Source organism: Balaenoptera ricei, chromosome 5 (genome assembly GCF_028023285.1).
Source record: "Balaenoptera ricei isolate mBalRic1 chromosome 5, mBalRic1.hap2, whole genome shotgun sequence".
Classification (NCBI taxonomy): Eukaryota; Metazoa; Chordata; class Mammalia; order Artiodactyla; family Balaenopteridae; genus Balaenoptera; species Balaenoptera ricei.
This window is the reverse complement of record NC_082643.1, coordinates 139,884,346-139,901,310: the sequence shown is the minus strand read 5'-3', so window position 1 is coordinate 139,901,310 and position 16,965 is coordinate 139,884,346. Positions and strand designations below refer to the sequence as shown.

Sequence of the window (16,965 nt, the reverse complement as noted above, 5' to 3'; positions counted from 1 at the left end):
TCAGGGCTGGAAATACAGAGCAGGCAGTCACCACAGTCTGTGGACGGTTGAAAGCCTGGGAGAGCCTGAGATTCTCCGTAGGAGGGTCCATGCCCGAGCCATGGGCCACCCTAACACCCCAGCACCGAGAGGTTGGGCAGAGAAGGGGTGTATCCCGGAGACTCCCGGAGGAGCCGCTAGTGATAGGGAGGAAAACCGGGAATGCGGGGGTCACACGACGCCCAAAGATCAAAGACGGCGAGGACAGAGGTTTTATGGATGATTGGTACTTGGATATACGGGGGGTGACAGGTGGGGAGAGGGGAGCATTGCAGATGGGGAACAGCGTAGCCACAAAAGCTTTGAGGTAGGAAAGGGAAACAGCTCTGCTCTGCACTCCTTTATCCTGGGTTAAAGTAACTCCGAGAAATCTCTGGTCCTGCCTGACGGAGCTCCTTAAGGGAGGGCCAAGTTTGCCTCTACTCCACTCCGACCGTACACCTTACAGGCTGCGAAAATGTTTGTTGAATGAATAAAAGATGAACGAGTGAATGGAACTTTGTGACGTGGGGGGCAGGTGGTCTCGCTCCTTCGGCCTCAGTTTCCCTTTCTGTAAAGCAGGCCAATCCGATAAACTTGAGTTCCGGGTTTGGGATGAGCACGGCTTGCTGAGCGGATTCCAAGTGGACTTTACGCCCGGCCTCCCCGGGTCGGACCGGGTTGGTCCGCGGATCCGGTCGCTCTGGGTCCGGCCCCCGCGGGACCCAGCAGCCCAGCCCTGGAACGGCCCCGCCCCACCTCCCTTTGTTTCTCCAGGCCCCGCCCCCTGCGCGCAGCTCCCTCTCCATTGGTTGGGGGGCGGGCCCCGAGCGCCGGGCGCCGCCGGGGGCGGGGCGGAGGGGCGCGGGCGGGGCGAGTGCGCCTGCGCGTTGCCCCAGCCCAGTTGCAACCTCTCGCCGGCAGCTGCTCCGCGCAGAGTGGGAGACCGAGCCCGAGCCTGAGCGCGAGACGGGCTGAGACGGCTGCGAGGCGGCCCCGCCCCGGGGCTCCATTGTTGCGGCGACTCCGGCTCTGCGGGCTGCTCGGCTCCGTCTCGCTCGGCCAGTGCACCTCCGGCAAGGAGTGAGCGCTGCCCGGGAGGCGGCCTGAGGTGAGGCGGCGGGCGGCGGGGCCGGGCCGGGCGGGGGTCCCCGGCGGACATGGGTTCCGGGGCTGGGAGAGGGTCCCACGGCCGGGCGGAGGTCCCGGGGCCGGACGGGGTCCCAGGCGGCAGGGGTCCCAGCCGGGCGGGGGGTCCTTGGGAGGCAGGGGTCCCGGAGCCGGGCGAGGTTCTGGGCCGGACAGGGGTCTCGGGTCGGGCGGGGGACTCAGGCGGCAGGGGTCCCAGGCCGGGCGGGGGTCCCCGAGAGGACCGAGGTCCGCGAGCCGGACGAGGTTCCCGGCCGGGCGGAGGTCCCGGGGCTGGACTGGGGTCCCAGGCGGCAGGGGTCCTGGGCCGGGCTGGGGTCCCCGCCGGGTGTGGCAGGTCCGAGAGGGGCGCCGCGAGGTCGCTGCCCGAGTTGGCGGCCGCCGCCCTGAGCGCCTGTGGGACGGGGACGCAGAGGGGGACTGACCGGGCCGTCGCGCGTCCGGGCGCCGGGCATGGTCTCGGCCTCGGGGTGGCACCGAGGGGGCACCGCGCCTGCCGCGACTCCGCGTGGATTCGCGCGTGACGCCCCGCGCGGGGTCCTGGTGACCCTGAGGGTGGGGGACTGTCTCGGTCCCCACTCACTCGGAGTGGCTGGTTCGCTGTGTCCCCGAAGGTAGCTCTGCGTGGGCCCTCGCGCGTGGGGATCCCGGACATCCTGAGAGTGGGAGACTGTCTCTGTCCCCCCTCCCGTACCCCCCTGGTGTGACTGGTTCGCTGTGTCTGCTTGAGGGTGACCGCGTGGACCCTCGATCGTAGGGATCCTGGGCACTCTGAGAGTGGGGGCTTTTTCTCGCTCCCCACCCCCATGACTGGTTCACGGAGTGTTTGTGTGTCACTGAGGGTGGCTCTGCGTGGACCCGCGCGCGCGGTGTCCTGGCCACCCTGCGAGTGGGAGGGCTGTGCCCCGTCCCCTCCCCCCGCGGCTCGTCGGGGTGTGATCAGTACCGGGGGCAGGCTCCCCTCCGTCCCCCAGCAGTGTGCGTGTGCGCGCGCGCGTGCGTAGGTGTGTGTTGGGGGTTCCATGTGTTTCGGGGTGTTCTTGTGCGGGTAGTGGCGCCCGTCGGGCTGTAGCCGGCTGTGCGTGGGGCACGCAGATGGCCTGCGTCTGACAGCTGACCCGCACTTTTATTTATTGCCTTATTTGCCACTTGAGCAGAAGCGGCTGCACTTCCCCGGGAACCCGCTCCTCTCCCCGGCCCGGTCCCCGGGGAGCGCGGGGCTGTCACCGCGCCTGGGGACCGCGAGTCAGGCCGCCGCGTTTCCTGCTCAGGCGCGAGGCTCGGCCGGCCCGGCGGGAGCCGGCTCTGATTGGAGGGAGCCTGGTCCCTCTGCCCGGCGCTTCTTGATTTCTTCCGTTAGGATTGGGAAGGAAAAAAAAAAAAAAAAAAGGTCTGGAAAGCCAGATTTAACTTTGCAGCTCTCTCAGCGCCTGGAGAGTGGAGGAAACTTTCCCAAGAATTTGGCGGGCTGGAAAGTGCGTTTGAAGGAGGGGAATCCACCCCCACGGAATGAGGCCAAGGCAGTTACAGTTAGAGGTCAGGTTTACAGAAGGAATAGCGGGGGTGAGGTTGTGGATCGGGAGACTTGGGTTTCAGCCTGATGGCAAGATCTGATACCACCCTGCAGGCTGTGTATCTCTCAGCCACTTAAATAAATTGGGGTCATTCATTTACCCTTTTATCAAACTTATGAAAACACCTATTATGTTCCAGGGATGATTCTTTTCCCTGGGGAACGAAAAGTCTAACAAGCCTTGTTAGTCTTGCAAGTCTAACAAGACTCTGAAAAGTCTTTTCCTTTTCAGAGTGTTCTGGTCCAAGACAGGAGACTGAGCTATAGGCACAAGTAGCTGTAATGTCCAAATGGAAATTCTTTGTGAACAAGATGGTGTATAAATAACATGAATGCAAGATGAAAATGCGGTCCTAACTGCAGCTGTCGCTGTTACGAAGTCCAGACAGCCTGCAGGCCCTTCCCTCTGCCTTCTCTGCCCTCTCTCTTCCATCTGCCCTACGCCCAGCTCCAGGCCTTCACCCATTCTTACAGTCTCAGTTAGGTGACTTCTTTCTGAAGTCTTCCCTGACGTCCTCATGCCCAGCCCTCTGAGAGCTGTGGTCTTCAAGGACAGGGTGTTTTGCTGTAGTGCCCAGAGAGGAAGAGGTGTATCTAAATGAGAGGTCCTTCTAAATGAGAGGTCCTTCTAAATGAGAGGTCCTTCTAAATGAGAGGTCCTTTTTCCGTACCACAGAGCCAAGTCTTTCCCGTGATTTAGAATCTGCAATTCTTCAATTCTCCTAAGGGTTTTTAGATTAACATTTGCTGTTACTTCCTAGTGTTTGTTGCACCGTGTAGAGTACTTGATTCGAATTTGTTTGGTCTGATTCTGGCTCTGGAATAAAGTTGCCATTCGTTCCTGCAGAACCACTAGGCTTCAGTTTCCTCACCTTTGAGGGTTTTAAACTAGGTAAGAACCTTGTCAGCCCTAAACCTTTAATTCTTTCAACCAAATAAAGCAGAGGAAAGTTCTCTTAGTGGCAGTTGTATAAATAATGGGGATCTTTGAAAATGTAGATTCTGAAGTAGAAGTTCTTTTTCTTTATTCTACCTTTTTTTTCTTTCTTTTTCACAGTTGCATGGGTGTATACTTTGTCTCAGAGTTGAAGGAGCAGGTCTATGATGGAAGCTTAGGCAACTTTTTTTTTTTTTAATATAAATTTATTTATTTATTTGTTTATTTTTTGGCTGCATTGGGTCTTCATTGCTGCATGCGGGCTTTCTCTAGTTGGGGTGAGCGGGTGCTACTCTTCGTTGTGGTGGGTGGGCTTCTCATTGTGGTGGCTTCTCTTTGTTGTGGAGCATGGGCTCCAGGCGTGCGGGCTTCAGTAGTTGTGGCGCGCGGGCTCAGTAGTTGTGGATCGCGGGCTCTAGAGCACAGGCTCAGCAGTTGTGGCACACGGGCTTCGTTGCTCCGCGGCATGTGGGATCTTCCTGGACCAGGGCTCGAACCCATGTCCCCTGCATTGGCAGACGGAGTCTTAACCACTGCGCCACCAGGGAAGTCCCTAGGCAACTTTTTGATATTGTCTTGCATCTTCTTCATAACCACATTTTGCTTGCAACATCTGTGCTCTGTCAAATTGGCTTGAAGTTTTCCTTAATGAAGTTGTTGGGTGCAGAAGTCTTGGCAGGACCATGTTGCTGATCTTTTGAGTGTCATATGAAGTCGGCCAACTGCAGGCTTTTTAATGCCCCAGTCTCTAACAGAGATTTTAATTTGGAGACTCTGAAATAAGTGAATTTTGGGAGTACCTTGAGTAAGTGAGTGTGGCTTTGTATAACGGTTTAAAGCATAGTTTAAAATTATTACTTGCAAAAATTTACATATGTTAAATGACCTATAAGGAAACTCCACTTCTAAGGACTCTAGTAATTAATCCTTCAAAATATTAATCTCCCAATTTATCTGTTTGGCAAGATGGGAATTTGGTGTGCTCGATTATTTTAAAGCCACATGTCTGTCAAAAGGGTACACGACTTTCTCTGCTATTCTTTTTTTGTTTGTTTGTTTGTTTTTTGGCTGCGCTGCACAGCTTGTGGGCTCTTAGTTCCCCGACTGGGGACTGAACCCGGGCCCTCGGCAGTGAGAGCACAGAGTCCTAACCACTGGACCGCCAGGGAATTCCCTCTCTGCTATTCTCATTTGGATGATTACAGGGATTAAACATAGATGGTAGCTGTTTGGTCAAGGAGTGATGCCATCAAATTATATTTTCATGTTAAGTAGGATTTTTGTCCTTATTTTGATTGGCGGTCTTTAATTAATTTTTAAAAAAGCGCTCTGTTACATACTCCACGTGGTTTGTTTTGTTAGGGATCTTATTTTTTGGGAGGGGTCTTCAGAAACGCAAATGGGTTTTCTTTGTGGTTTCCTTAGATTGTCTTTTTTCTTTGATTTTTTTCCTTAGATTGTCTTAATGTTTTCACTGAAAACTAGTTAATACTTGTTCTGCAAGAAGGCCTGATTTTTATATGGATTAACTGAAAAGGGTGTTTCACGGAAGAGAATGCCTGGGGATGGAGAAGATAGCGTTTGAGCTCTGCTTTTCCATGTTGTTCCTCTTGTTCTTTACTGGAGGAAGAGGGTTAACCAGTTCTTCCCTGGTGGCCTAATCAGAGCGCTGAATCTGCCCCACCTTAAAGAACTGATGGTGCTTTCCCTAGTTTTAAGATGATGATATTCTATAAACCATCTTGTTTAAGCATTGTTTGCCTAGAACTAGAAATTCAGTGATAAATTTTTTCTTAGACTATAAATCTAAGTCTTTGCTGTTACTTCCCCCCGCCATCCCACATCACCTACCAAATGGTTTTTTTTTTAAAATTAATTAATTAATTAATTTTTGGCTGCGTTGGGTCTTCGTTGCTGCGCATGGGTTTTCTCTAGTTGCGGTGACTGGGGGCTACTCTTTGTTGCGGTGCGCGGGCTTCTCATTGCGGTGGCTTCTCTTGTTGCGGAGCACGGGCTCTAGGCACGCGGGCTCAGTAGTTGTGGCGCACGGGCTCAGTAGTTGTGGCTTGCAGGCTTTAGAGCGCAGGCTCAGTAGTTGTGGCACACGGGCTTAGTTGCTCCGCGGCATGTGGGATCTTCCTGGGCCAGGGCTTGAACCCGTGTCCCCTGCATTGGCAGGCAATGATTCTTTTTTTTTTTTTTTTTTTAATTTTTTTTAAAAATAAATTTATTTATTTATTTTTGGCTGCGTTGGGTCTTCGTTGCTGCGCGCGGGCTTTCTCTAGTTGCTGCGAGCGGGGGCTACTCTGTTGCGGTGCACGGGCTCTAGGCATGTGGGCTTCATTAGTTGTGGCACGCAGGCTCAGTAGTTGTGGCGCATGGGCCCCACTGCTCCGCGGCATGTGGGATCTTCCCGGACCAGGGCCTGAACCCGTGTCCCCTGCATTGGCAGGCGGACTCTCAACCACTGCGCCACCAGGGAAGCCCAAGGCAATGATTCTTAACCACTGTGCCACCAGGGAAGCCCTACCAAATGGTTTTTTCTTCTTTCTTTTCCATTTTAAATATCTTATCATGTTCGTGTCTATCACTGCTGGCTACATCAAAACCGTTTTGAATGTTGACAGGATGTAATATGAATAATGTAGTAAAGATAACTTACTCCTGTTCTTTTGCACAGGAAACCTGGCCCCAGTAAGGCTTTTGTTAAGTCCAAGTACTTCTCTGAACTGCAGTTCCCTCACTTGTAAAATGGAGTTAATCGTTGGTAGTACCTGCTCTATCTAGCTCAAGAGATTGTTCTGAGGATAAAATGAAATCATGAATGTAACGTAATTTTGTAAGTTGTAAAATATTATGTTGTCAGGGATTTTTAAAAAGTGCTTCATTAAGAATGTAACGAATCTGGGTTTTTTAAAACTCCAAATGTTTAATGTACAGATGATCCTTAGCTTGAAGGGTGTCAGGCAACTTCATTTAAGATTGTTTTCTATCTTTCATTGGCCAATGTTGTTTGATATCTTAGCCTTTTGGGGGAACATCAAATTCAAGTTTCAGAGACGTGAATCTTTTGTAAGTAAGGCTACTGAATGTGCAGAAATGTAGCCTTTAACAGTCTGTCTCATATATATGTTCCTATGAACCTTTCTTTAATGAAGCATAATTGCTGGGCACTTTAGTTCCTAAGTGCCCTCTCTTGAGATCGGGGAAGGCATAGGCACCGTGAGGCCATGATCAGCAAAACGCTGGCCTGTTCACCTCTGAAACTTCCTCAGCACCACAGTGTCCTTGGGCCTTCTCTCCTCAAGCCACCTTGGAAACTGCAGTGCAGTTTATACTTTAGACGCAGATGGTAAGTTACACTGTCATATCTTTTGACAGCCGTTCAGATAGATGACCCGTGATGTGCCCGAGTATGGGCTACATGCAGAGGTTCGAAGGTGGGACCCAGTGCCTCACTGGAGAATTGCTGGAGGCTCACAGTGTAGCGGGAGAAGCAGACCTGGTATCACTCAGTGCAGGTGGTGGGTGCTGCTAGGGGTACGCAGAAGAGTTTGGGAGCCGGGTTGGTGCACACAGTCCAGCATTTATTCTCCTACGTGGCACTTAGAGTTTGTCAGGCAAGACAGGCAGTGAAAGGTTTATAAATTAAAGGAAGGGCAGTGAATTACCTGAGGCCTAGAATATGTAGATATTCTGGGCAATTTATAATTCCCCAAATCTGCATTTATCAGAACAAGTCTATGGTCTGTTGTTTTGGATGGAGTATGGCCGTCCCTGTCTTTTGATTTAAGGAAGTCAGTTGACTCTTGTTGAACGTCGATGATGTGACAGACACTGCTGGGTATTTTCACATATATCACTGTATGAGTTTCCTGTTTCTGCTGTAACAAATTGCCCCACACTGAGTGGCTTAAAACAACACAGGTTTATAATCTTACAGTCTGTAGGTTAGAAGTCTGACTCGGATCTCACCGGGCAAAAAACAAGGTGTCTGCAGGGCTATGTTCCTTATTGGAGAATCTGGAGGAGCACTGCAGGAAACCTCATTCAGATTGTCCACCGAATATATCGATAGTAGCTGGCACTTGTAGGACCGGGGACCCTGTTTCCTTGCTGGCTGCCAGCTGGGGGACTGCCCCCAGCTCCTAGAGGCGTCTTCCTGGACCTTGCTCGGGACCCCCTGGTCCCAGAGCCAGCAAGGGCCGGCCAGTCCTGGTGTCCCCTCTGCTTCATCTCTCTTCTTCTGCCTGGAGAAAGTTCTCTGCTCTTAAGGGCTCATGCAATGAGATTGGGCCCACCTAGAACCCCAGGATAATCCCCCTATCTAATACCCCTGTCTGAGGTCTGTAGCGAAGCCCCTTTAATATGACAAATGTGACAAATCACAGGTTCCAGGGGATGCACATGGGCCTCCCACAATTACCCAATCCATTTATGACAGCGTCCAGTGACACTGTTATTGTCACCCTCAGTTCGCAGAGAAAGAAAAGGCATAGATATTTTAAGCAAATTGGCAGGATCGTTAAGATCCTTGTTAAATGGCAAGACAGTTCTTCTGACTCGACGTGGAGCTGATGGTGGGGTTTATAGCAGCAGGTCAGTCAGAAGCAGAGTAAACTTTGTGTTTTGGAGTGCTTAAATGGGCCACTCTGATTACAGGACTTTCACCAAGAAGTCATCAGAGTAATTCCTTTGTTAGAAAAAACACCCACATGGGGGATTTGGGATGTGAAGGACTCTTCCTCATGGGGTGAAGAGTGCATAATTCCATGTCCAGTTCTAGAATGGAAACAGCTGAGTCAACCCAACAGGGATTCACATTCCTGAGCTTTAGAGAACCTGTTTCAAGGCTGAAGCAAAGCACAGTAAACAAAGTTCAATACTTTCTTTGATAGTTAGGAATGAGGTGCATCTTGCGGTCAAGGAAACAGCAGGTGATGGTCACCAGCATCGAAGACCAAGCATGATCTCATTTGATCGTGTAGGTGTTTTTAATAGTTTTTCATTAGGATTTTTTTTTCCCCTTCTATAAGAAAGCAGAATCTAGAAATCCTAAGGCTTTTAACCTGGCCTTCAGGAATTTACCAACTGCCTGATACCCTTTGCAGAAATATTGTGTGTCTGTGCCTGTGTGTGTGTTTACTGGGGGGAGGACTTATAGCTTTCCGTTCTTTTTCGAAGGGGTTGGATTCCAAAAAGTTTAAGAACACACTGCTTAATCTGATATTCTTGCCGGTCAAGTATCAGATTTTGTTTAAAAATTAAATACCCCATTTTAAACAAAGTTATACAGGCGCATAGTTTTAAGCGTCAAAAGTTCTACAGGATTTAGAACAAAACACCAGCAATCACCTACCCCACCCTTCTCCACCCTGATTCCTGCTCCCCAGGGACTTCCCCTTTCAACGTTTCAGCTATTTCTTCCAGATTCTGGGTGAGAGACATCCTGCTAAGGAAGAAGACGATTTAGGTCACCTACCCACTCCTTGCACTGCCCACTTCTTTTTTCCTCTGTCCTCTCAGTATAATTATGTTAAAGGTTTTGGTTAAGTATTCAGCAGCGCTCATTATGATTATAGAAATATTATTCACAGCTGAGATATGTAGTCTATTTTGATTACATTTCCCTTCTGCTACAGTTTTTTTTTTTCTTTTTCCTAGAGTTGAGAATTGCCCTGCTTTGTTTTGCTAAGTTTTCTGTGCTGTCACTTCTCCCCCTTCACCCCCCCAAAGCCTCGTTCTCCTCTTTGTATATTCACACACCACAGGGCATCATCCAGTTTGTCCTTTTCTTAGGATAATTCTTCCTGAACCTCTCACCAGCCTGCTTTCCTCTAAATTGGTTGCTTCCTAGACCTGCTGCACATTCCCTATCGCCCTGAGAATTCCTTTCACCTCTTTCCCGGGTAAGATGCCTTCTTCTAAAGTTTTCTCTCTTATTTTGGTTGAGCATGTTCACCATAGCTTTCCAAGAAATACATTTTTTTGAGATCTCGTATAAGGTTGGAACGTTTTACTCTCGTTCAGTTGATAGTTTGGCTGAGTATAGAATCCTGGGTTAGAAATCATTTTCCTGAAGAATTAGGAGGGCACTGCTCAGTTGACTTCCAACTTCATCGTGACAGTTGATGTGTCCAGAGCCATTCCTTTGTATGTGACCCGTGTTTTCCTCTGTGTGAGTTTTTAGGCTCTTCTTGATATTCCTTGTGTTTGCAGATGTCGTGGTGGCTGCGCTGTGATGTGTATCTTGTCTCATTCATTGTGATGGGAACTGAGTGGGCCTCTTCCATCTGCAGACTGCCGGTCCTCTGTTCTGATCCTGAATCTCCTTAAATGTCTTCTCTTTTCCCATTTCTTTGTCTTTTTGTTTTCCTTTTTGGGATTTCTCCAACTTCTCCTCTAAACCCTTCTCTGAATTTTGTATTGCTCTGATTATTTTAATTTCAAAGGCTCCTTTATAGTCCCTGAAAATATTTTTCAAAAATACCATCTTTCCTTGTTTCGAGGATGTGGTCAGAGGTTTTATTCCACCTGTATCCTGGAGGAAAGGTTTATCTTTTCATGGCTTTTCAGCTCGATTATCTAATAAAGCCCGAAGGATTTGAGAGTAGTTTCATGATACTTCTGTAGTTTGAAAGAAAAATTTCTGTTCCACCCGTTATCTATTCTCTAATATGGAAAAAAGACTTAATTTTCAGTCCTTGGTGGTATTAGAAGGTAGCTTTTTTTTTTTTTTGGCCGTGCTGAGTGGCATGCAGGGACCTCTGTTCCCGACCAGGGATCGAACCCGTGCCCCTCTGCGGTGGAAGCGCAGAGTCCTAACCACTGGACCGCCGGGGAGTTCCCTAGAGGATAGCTTTTGTATGTCCTCAAACACCTCCATTGAGAACACCTCTTTTCCATCCATGCCCATGCTGCAGCTGACTTTGCCTTCTGTTTTGTGTACTTAAGATCGTCCACTCAGTATTCTGTGAGGAGCCGCCACCAGTGAATTCAGGGTTTGGAAATCCAGTTTCCTTTTACCTGACCCAGTGTCCATGGTCTATGCAGCGTCTCTGGGGGCAGTAGCATTGCGAAGGCTCCTTTTTGTGGGTTGTACTTTCATCATAAGTTTATCAAGAAAAGCAAAAAGAAGTAGTAAAAATGATGGATTCTTGCTCTGGACGTTAGATAGTGGTGTGACAAGCGAGGATTTTTTTTTTTTTTTTTTTTGGGCCGTGATGCACGGCTTGTGGGATCTTAGTTCCCCGACCAGGGATCGAACCCGGGCCCTTGGCAGTGAAAGTGAGGAATCCTAACCACTGGACCGCCAGGGAATTCCCAAACGAGGGGTATTTTTTGCCATGGTAGGTGGAGCTAGGTTTGGGGACTGTCATCTAGTCTGGACCTTTCTGTGAGAAGGAGTTTACAGAAATGGCTTGTTGGGAGCGGGACACGGTGCCTCCTAGGTGGGTATTTGGTGAAGAGGTTTGTGGCGGATGTCACAAGAAAGGAGAATACCTCTGAAAACTGTTTTGGAGCCATACTTTTTGAATGACTTTTGAAACCTGTACAGGGTTTTCCCAGACATTGACAGCATGTGATTCTGAGTTACTTTAACTGTGAGAGTCAGGATGGCTCTTGAGGATGTGAGGCATGATGCTTTCTTTTTAAATCCCCTCTTCCCATGAATACAGATTTGTGTGTTGGGAGGTCCTAAGTTACGTGAGATTTTTCTCTCCAGATGGGTTGATTGTTTAAGTCTTCCTGTGCTTGAAGTGTGACCCTCTGTCTTAGTTTGTTCAGGTTGCCATAACAGAATGCCATAGACTGGGAGGCTCATAAAGAACAGAAATTGGTTTCTCACAGTTCTAGAGGCTGGAAGTCCGAGATCGAGGTGCTGGCAGGTTCCCTGTCTGGTGAGAACCTGGTTCAAGACAGCATATTCTTGCTGTGTCCTCGCCTGGTGGAAGGGACGAGGATGCTGACCGGGGTCCCTTTTATAAGGGAACTAATCCCATAGAGGGGGGCTCCACCCTTATGACCTATTCATTTCCCAGAGGCCCCCCTCCAAATACTGAGACACTGGAGATTACTGGAATTTTGAGGGGACACAGACATTCAGTCTGTAGGACCCTCTAAGAAGCTCAGACGTATTGTGTCTTCACGATAAGGGAGACCAAATGGTTCAAAAAGGCTAATGTTAATAGTCTTTCGGAGTTTGTATCACCACCCCCATCGCTACCGGCACTGTTTGCTGAGCGCTTATTATGTCCTAGGCACTGTGCCAGACACTTTACATCTGTATCTCTTCTAGTCTGTTCAGCAACTTCGTGGGGTAGGTAATGTTCTCAATTTGCAGTTGCCAAAATGAGACGGAAGTCTCGTGGTGGCCAGGGTTAACAGTACTGTATTGTGTATTTGAAAGTTCCTGAGAGAGTAGATCTTGAGTTCACATCACACACACACACACACACGCAAAAATTGTGACTACGTGCAGTGATGGACGCTAAGGAGACTTACTGTGATCCTTTCACAGTTCACACATATGTCCGATCGTTACGTTGTCTGCCTGAAACTAATACAATGTTGCTCGTCAGTTACATGGCGATGAAAACACTGAGGTGAAGAGACAGGGAGGAACTCGCTCAAGGTCACGTAGTAGGTGGGATCTGACTAGCGTGTGGCCCGGCCTCCTTCTTTGTTAGGGCTTTCCAGCCACTGACGCCAGGTGACCGCTGTGCCCGAGAGCTGTTACAGTGCGGCCTCTCAGAGCCGGCCAGACCTGTCGCTGTTCCTGCTGTTGACCTGCATGGCGCTCCTGGCGGTCCTGGTGGGCCTTCGGTGTCTGTGCCCCTGCATCCCTTCTCTTCCCCACTCAGTGGTTCAGAGGGTGTGCGTGCAGGGGTCCCCGCCCCGGCAGCTGCACACAGTGGGGGGCCATGTGTACGGGACTGACCGTAGAGGCCGTGACAGATGCTGTCGGGGGGGGTGCGCAGGACGCTGGGGTTTCGGAGAGGAGGTTGGGCAGGCACCTGCGAGGGGGCGGTTGTGAGGGGGACCGTGCAGGGGGCGTTGGGTTTCCACGGTGGAACTGAGGCTCCGAGGCTTTCTCAGCTCTGAAGATTCCAGCCGCTTAGTCTCACTCCGACGCCTTTTCCTGAATTCTCTATTTCTCAGCGCAGAAAAGGGTGTCATCTCTGTGCCGTTAATTTCTGCGAGTCCTGCGTTTAGTTTTGGACGTTCAGCAGATTGGGGCAGCCTGGGCTGTGAGAGAGAAGCCTGCATCTCCCGCCAGCGGGCCTCCCGTCAGGCGCGGCGCAGAGGAGTGTCACCAGACGGGGGCCCCGAGCCTCCAGCTGCGCAAAGACGGCTGCCACCAGCGCCGAGAGACGTTTCACCTGAAAAGACAAGACCCAGAATAGTTAGTGTGTCCCCCGAATGGGATAACCTCCCGGAACGGAAGGGTTTCTACTGATTCCCACCCTGCCTCCTTCCCGAGACTGGACCATCCTTCATACCACAGCAGGAGGCATTTCTGGCCATCTGTCGGCATCCATTGGGCCTTAGGCAGGGCGGCCAGCATCACAGGCCCTGTCGGACCGGGGCTGGCGTTCCGGCTCTGCCACCCACTCATCAACAGTGTGGAATCTTGGGCTGGTCCCTTAACCTTCCATGAGCCGCGTCCATAGGAGGGCAGTGCAGTACCTGTCGCCAGAGGAAGAGGCCAGGATGGCCGGGCTTCCTCTCTGAGGGGAGCAGTGGACGTTGGGGGGGGGGGCGTCCGGTGAGCACTGAGTGGAACGAGGCTGACTGGCCCTGTCGATAGTAGTTACAGCCTTTCCTCGTGAGGAGATGATGAGGGGTCCTCCTGGCCGGGCCACCGTGATGTAGGAGCCAGTGAAAGAGCCTAGAAGAAGGTGACTTCAGGTAGAGCCTGGGGAGGGTTTGTTACTATAAATAGGTGAAGGTTGGGCTCTTCACTAGCAGCCAGACGCCTGCTTTATCTCGGGACTCCCTGAGTCGTGCACGGCAGAGCCGGGGGATTGTGTCACAGTGGGATTGGTGGCAGTTTCAATTCAGCTAAAGCTGCCGGTCGAAAATGCATCGATATGATGTGAGAAAGCTTGGACTGCAAAGCAGAGCTGAGTCCAAGTTCTGGGTCCGTAACTTGAACTGTGACTTCGTAGGTAAAGGGAGGTCCAGAGAACCCAAACGTTTTGTATTATGACAGTAAGAAAGGGCTCGGAGCGTCTGCATTGGTTGTGTACCAGTTCATTTAAATGACCTCAAAGCATTTACACTGGAACAAGACTTGATTTCTCTCATTTCCATTACTTTACCTTCCTGGAACAATCTCATTATGATTCGAAGATTTTTGGGCGTCAGAATCACATGGTCCAGCTACCTGTCTTGGAGCAAATTTAGGCACACACACATTTGTTTAAATATTTCGTGTGATATAGGCATAGACACATAGAGTAAAATGCTGAAGTTTGCACCCCTCCTCTAGGGTAACCACTGTTACTAGTGAAGCTTGTATTCCACACGTTTTTTGTGCATTATAAATATAATGGGAGTATACATATATATTTATAATATCTACTGTTTATTCAGTATTCAGGACGTGTCTATGGAGCTCCCTGTCCATGCCAACTCATTTTATTTTTAGAGCAGCCCTTTTTTTAAAAATATTTTTATTTATTTATTTTATTTTTGGCTGCATTGGGTCTTTGTTGCTGCACACGGGCTTTCTCTAGTTGCGGCGAGCGGGGGCTACTCTTCTTTACGGTGCGTGGGCTTCTCATTGCCGTGGCTTCTCTTGTTGCGGAGCATGGGCTCTAGGCACGTGGGCTTCAGTAGTTGTGGCACGCGGGCTCAGTAGTTGTGGCTCGTGGGCTCTAGAGCGCAGGCTCAGTAGTTGTGGCACACAGGCTCAGTAGTTGTGGCTCGCGGGCTCTAGAGCGCAGGCTCAGTAGTTGTGGCGCATGGGTTTAGCTGCTCCACGGCGTGTGGGATCTTCCCGGACCAGGGCTCGAACCCGTGTCCCCTGCATTGGCAGGCAGATTCTTAACCACTGCACCACCAGGGAAGTCCGTAGAGCAGCCCTATTACTGTGACTGTTTTACAGTGAGGAAACTGAGGCACAGAGAGGTTGGGGGCCTTGCCCAACATCACACAGCCAGGAAGTGTTGGAGTTGGGGTGTGAGCCCAGGCAGCCTGGCCCCAGAGCTCTGAGCGATCATTCTGGATTGCCCATGGAAACCTCATGCTCGCAAACCTTGCCTCCAGCGAGAGTCCACGAGATATTTGTCAAAGTGGTGTGTCTACCTGAGTTTTCTTTACCTCTTAAGCCTAAACCTAAATCTTGGAATTGTTCTAAACCCTGGCTGGGACCCCTTGAAGACTGAACAGAGGTACTCTTCAGGTTAGTCTAGCTGGTTGGAAGGTGGAGGGAGAAGGGGTAATATTGCCAGAGAAAAAGGCCAAGGTGGCTGGGCTCACTCCTCTGACAAAGAGGCCCTGGAGCAGCTTCATGACCTGGACCACTTGGACGGAAGAGGAAGAAGGAGACCTTTACCCGTGATGGGTGACCTTGACTGCACGAACAACCTGTGTGCTGGTCCTCTTCCTGGAGCAGATGATACGAGGTGCCAATAAACCCAACTTCTGACCCTGCCAGGGCAGGGCAGGTATTTGTCCAGCCCCCTGTGAACATAAGTAATGTTCTCACATTCTCACAGCCAGCCCAGTGTTCCAGAACCGCTTTCTTTTTTTCTTTGGACAGAAGTTCAGTTTGTCTCATAGGTCCCTTTCTGCTTATAACAGTGTCACAGATTAAAGTTTTGTTTTTGGTTCTGAAGAGGATTTGGAGTTAATAAAGTCTGCTAAAAATACAACTATGGGGTAGTGTAGAAAAATCACTTCCTTATTATGGATCATATAATGTGAGTTAGAAGTGACCCATACCCAGTTGAACACTGGAAACAAATCTTGTCTTTTGGTAGCACTCTGGATACCCCTGCGACTCGTGTGAATAAAAGGTACCCAGGTGCGGGGGTCACCAGTCTTCTCTTGGGGCGTCTTGTGTTCCTCCTTGCGGGGGAAGGTGGGCCGGGAGGAGGGGGCCCACACCTGCTGAGCACCCAGTACTTGTCAGCTACCTCACATAAGTGTCCCATTTGATACAATCTTAGAGGTGAATATTTCTATTGAAGATGAAGACGGAGGCTTAGAGATGTTAAGAAAGTTGCTCAAGGTCACATAATTATAAGTGGAAAAATGAAATCCTTGATGAACTCAGGGGTTTGACCTCAAAGCCCTTGATCTTTCCTTAACACTTGGTTACTTCCCTGGACGGCGGGGGAGTGACTGAAAGCTCAAGGAAGTGAGGTTTTGTGGAAAGAGGGCCTGGAGAGGGAAGTCTCTCTAGACTTGGGATCTGCCTCACTGGGCTTCTAAGTTAGGGACTGACCATCTGGAGGGAAGCCCCTGGTTTAAGACTTTTCTTTGTGGAAATAGACAAAGAGCAACCACATGGGAAAGGCAAAAGCTATTTATTCAGAGCTGGCTTGTAGCAAGGGAGTCGGCCACAATCACTTGTGCCTGGCAGAGACCCAGAGGCAGGCAGAGGCGTGGGCGAACTTCCCAGTGGAGAAAAGGGAGCTCAGGGTGCCTGATGGGGCTGGAGGCCTGGGGGGCTGGGGGGTGTCTAGAAGGGGGGGCATTCCTTGTGACTGGTCAGGGAGCAGGTGGGACCTTCTGGGGTTGGTCCTGAGTTGGAAGCAGGACAACAGTTATGGAGGCCGTCGGTATTGATTGAGTCCTGGCCGATTTTCACAGGGGTGGCTGTTTGGCTTCCTGGCTTGTCACTAGAGACAGCAGTCTGCCCTCCTGCAGGTCTGACTCCCAGCAGGCTGGCTCCCGGGGCTGGCGGCTGTGGGCCGAGGGTCAGATCTCTGCTTTTATATGGTCTGGCCATTGTCATTGTATATTGTCTTTCATCTTTCTCTTGTTGGTAAAAATATAAAATAAAAAATTAGATGTGTTAGGAGTTGTTTGGATGTCACGCCTTCTGGAAGAAGTTCTTCACACTCACATTCAGAGTGACTCTAAACTGTTAGGCTTGATCCTATTTTAAAGACTAGAGAACTGAAGCTAAGAGAGATTAGACAGAACCCACAGTAGATGGTTAAGCTCAGACCTGAACTTGGTCTTCTAATTTCAAGTTTTGTTTTCTTTGGAGGCAAGCTGGTATGAAATATATATTGCTTTTGACAAGATAATACCTAGGCTCTATTTAGTC

The 16,965-nt window shown here is 50.1% G+C and overlaps 1 protein-coding gene across 2 annotated transcripts in view; it reads left to right on the top strand.

Moving 5' to 3' along the window:
- The first annotated feature begins 929 nt into the window (after positions 1–929).
- Positions 930–16,965, top strand: part of AFAP1 (actin filament associated protein 1) — a 150,858-nt gene continuing 134,822 nt past the window's right edge. For both annotated transcript variants that reach the window (XM_059923657.1, XM_059923658.1), the window contains exon 1: positions 930–1,129. The gene's annotated coding sequence lies outside the window, so the exon portion shown is untranslated. The remainder of the gene's footprint in view (positions 1,130–16,965) is intronic.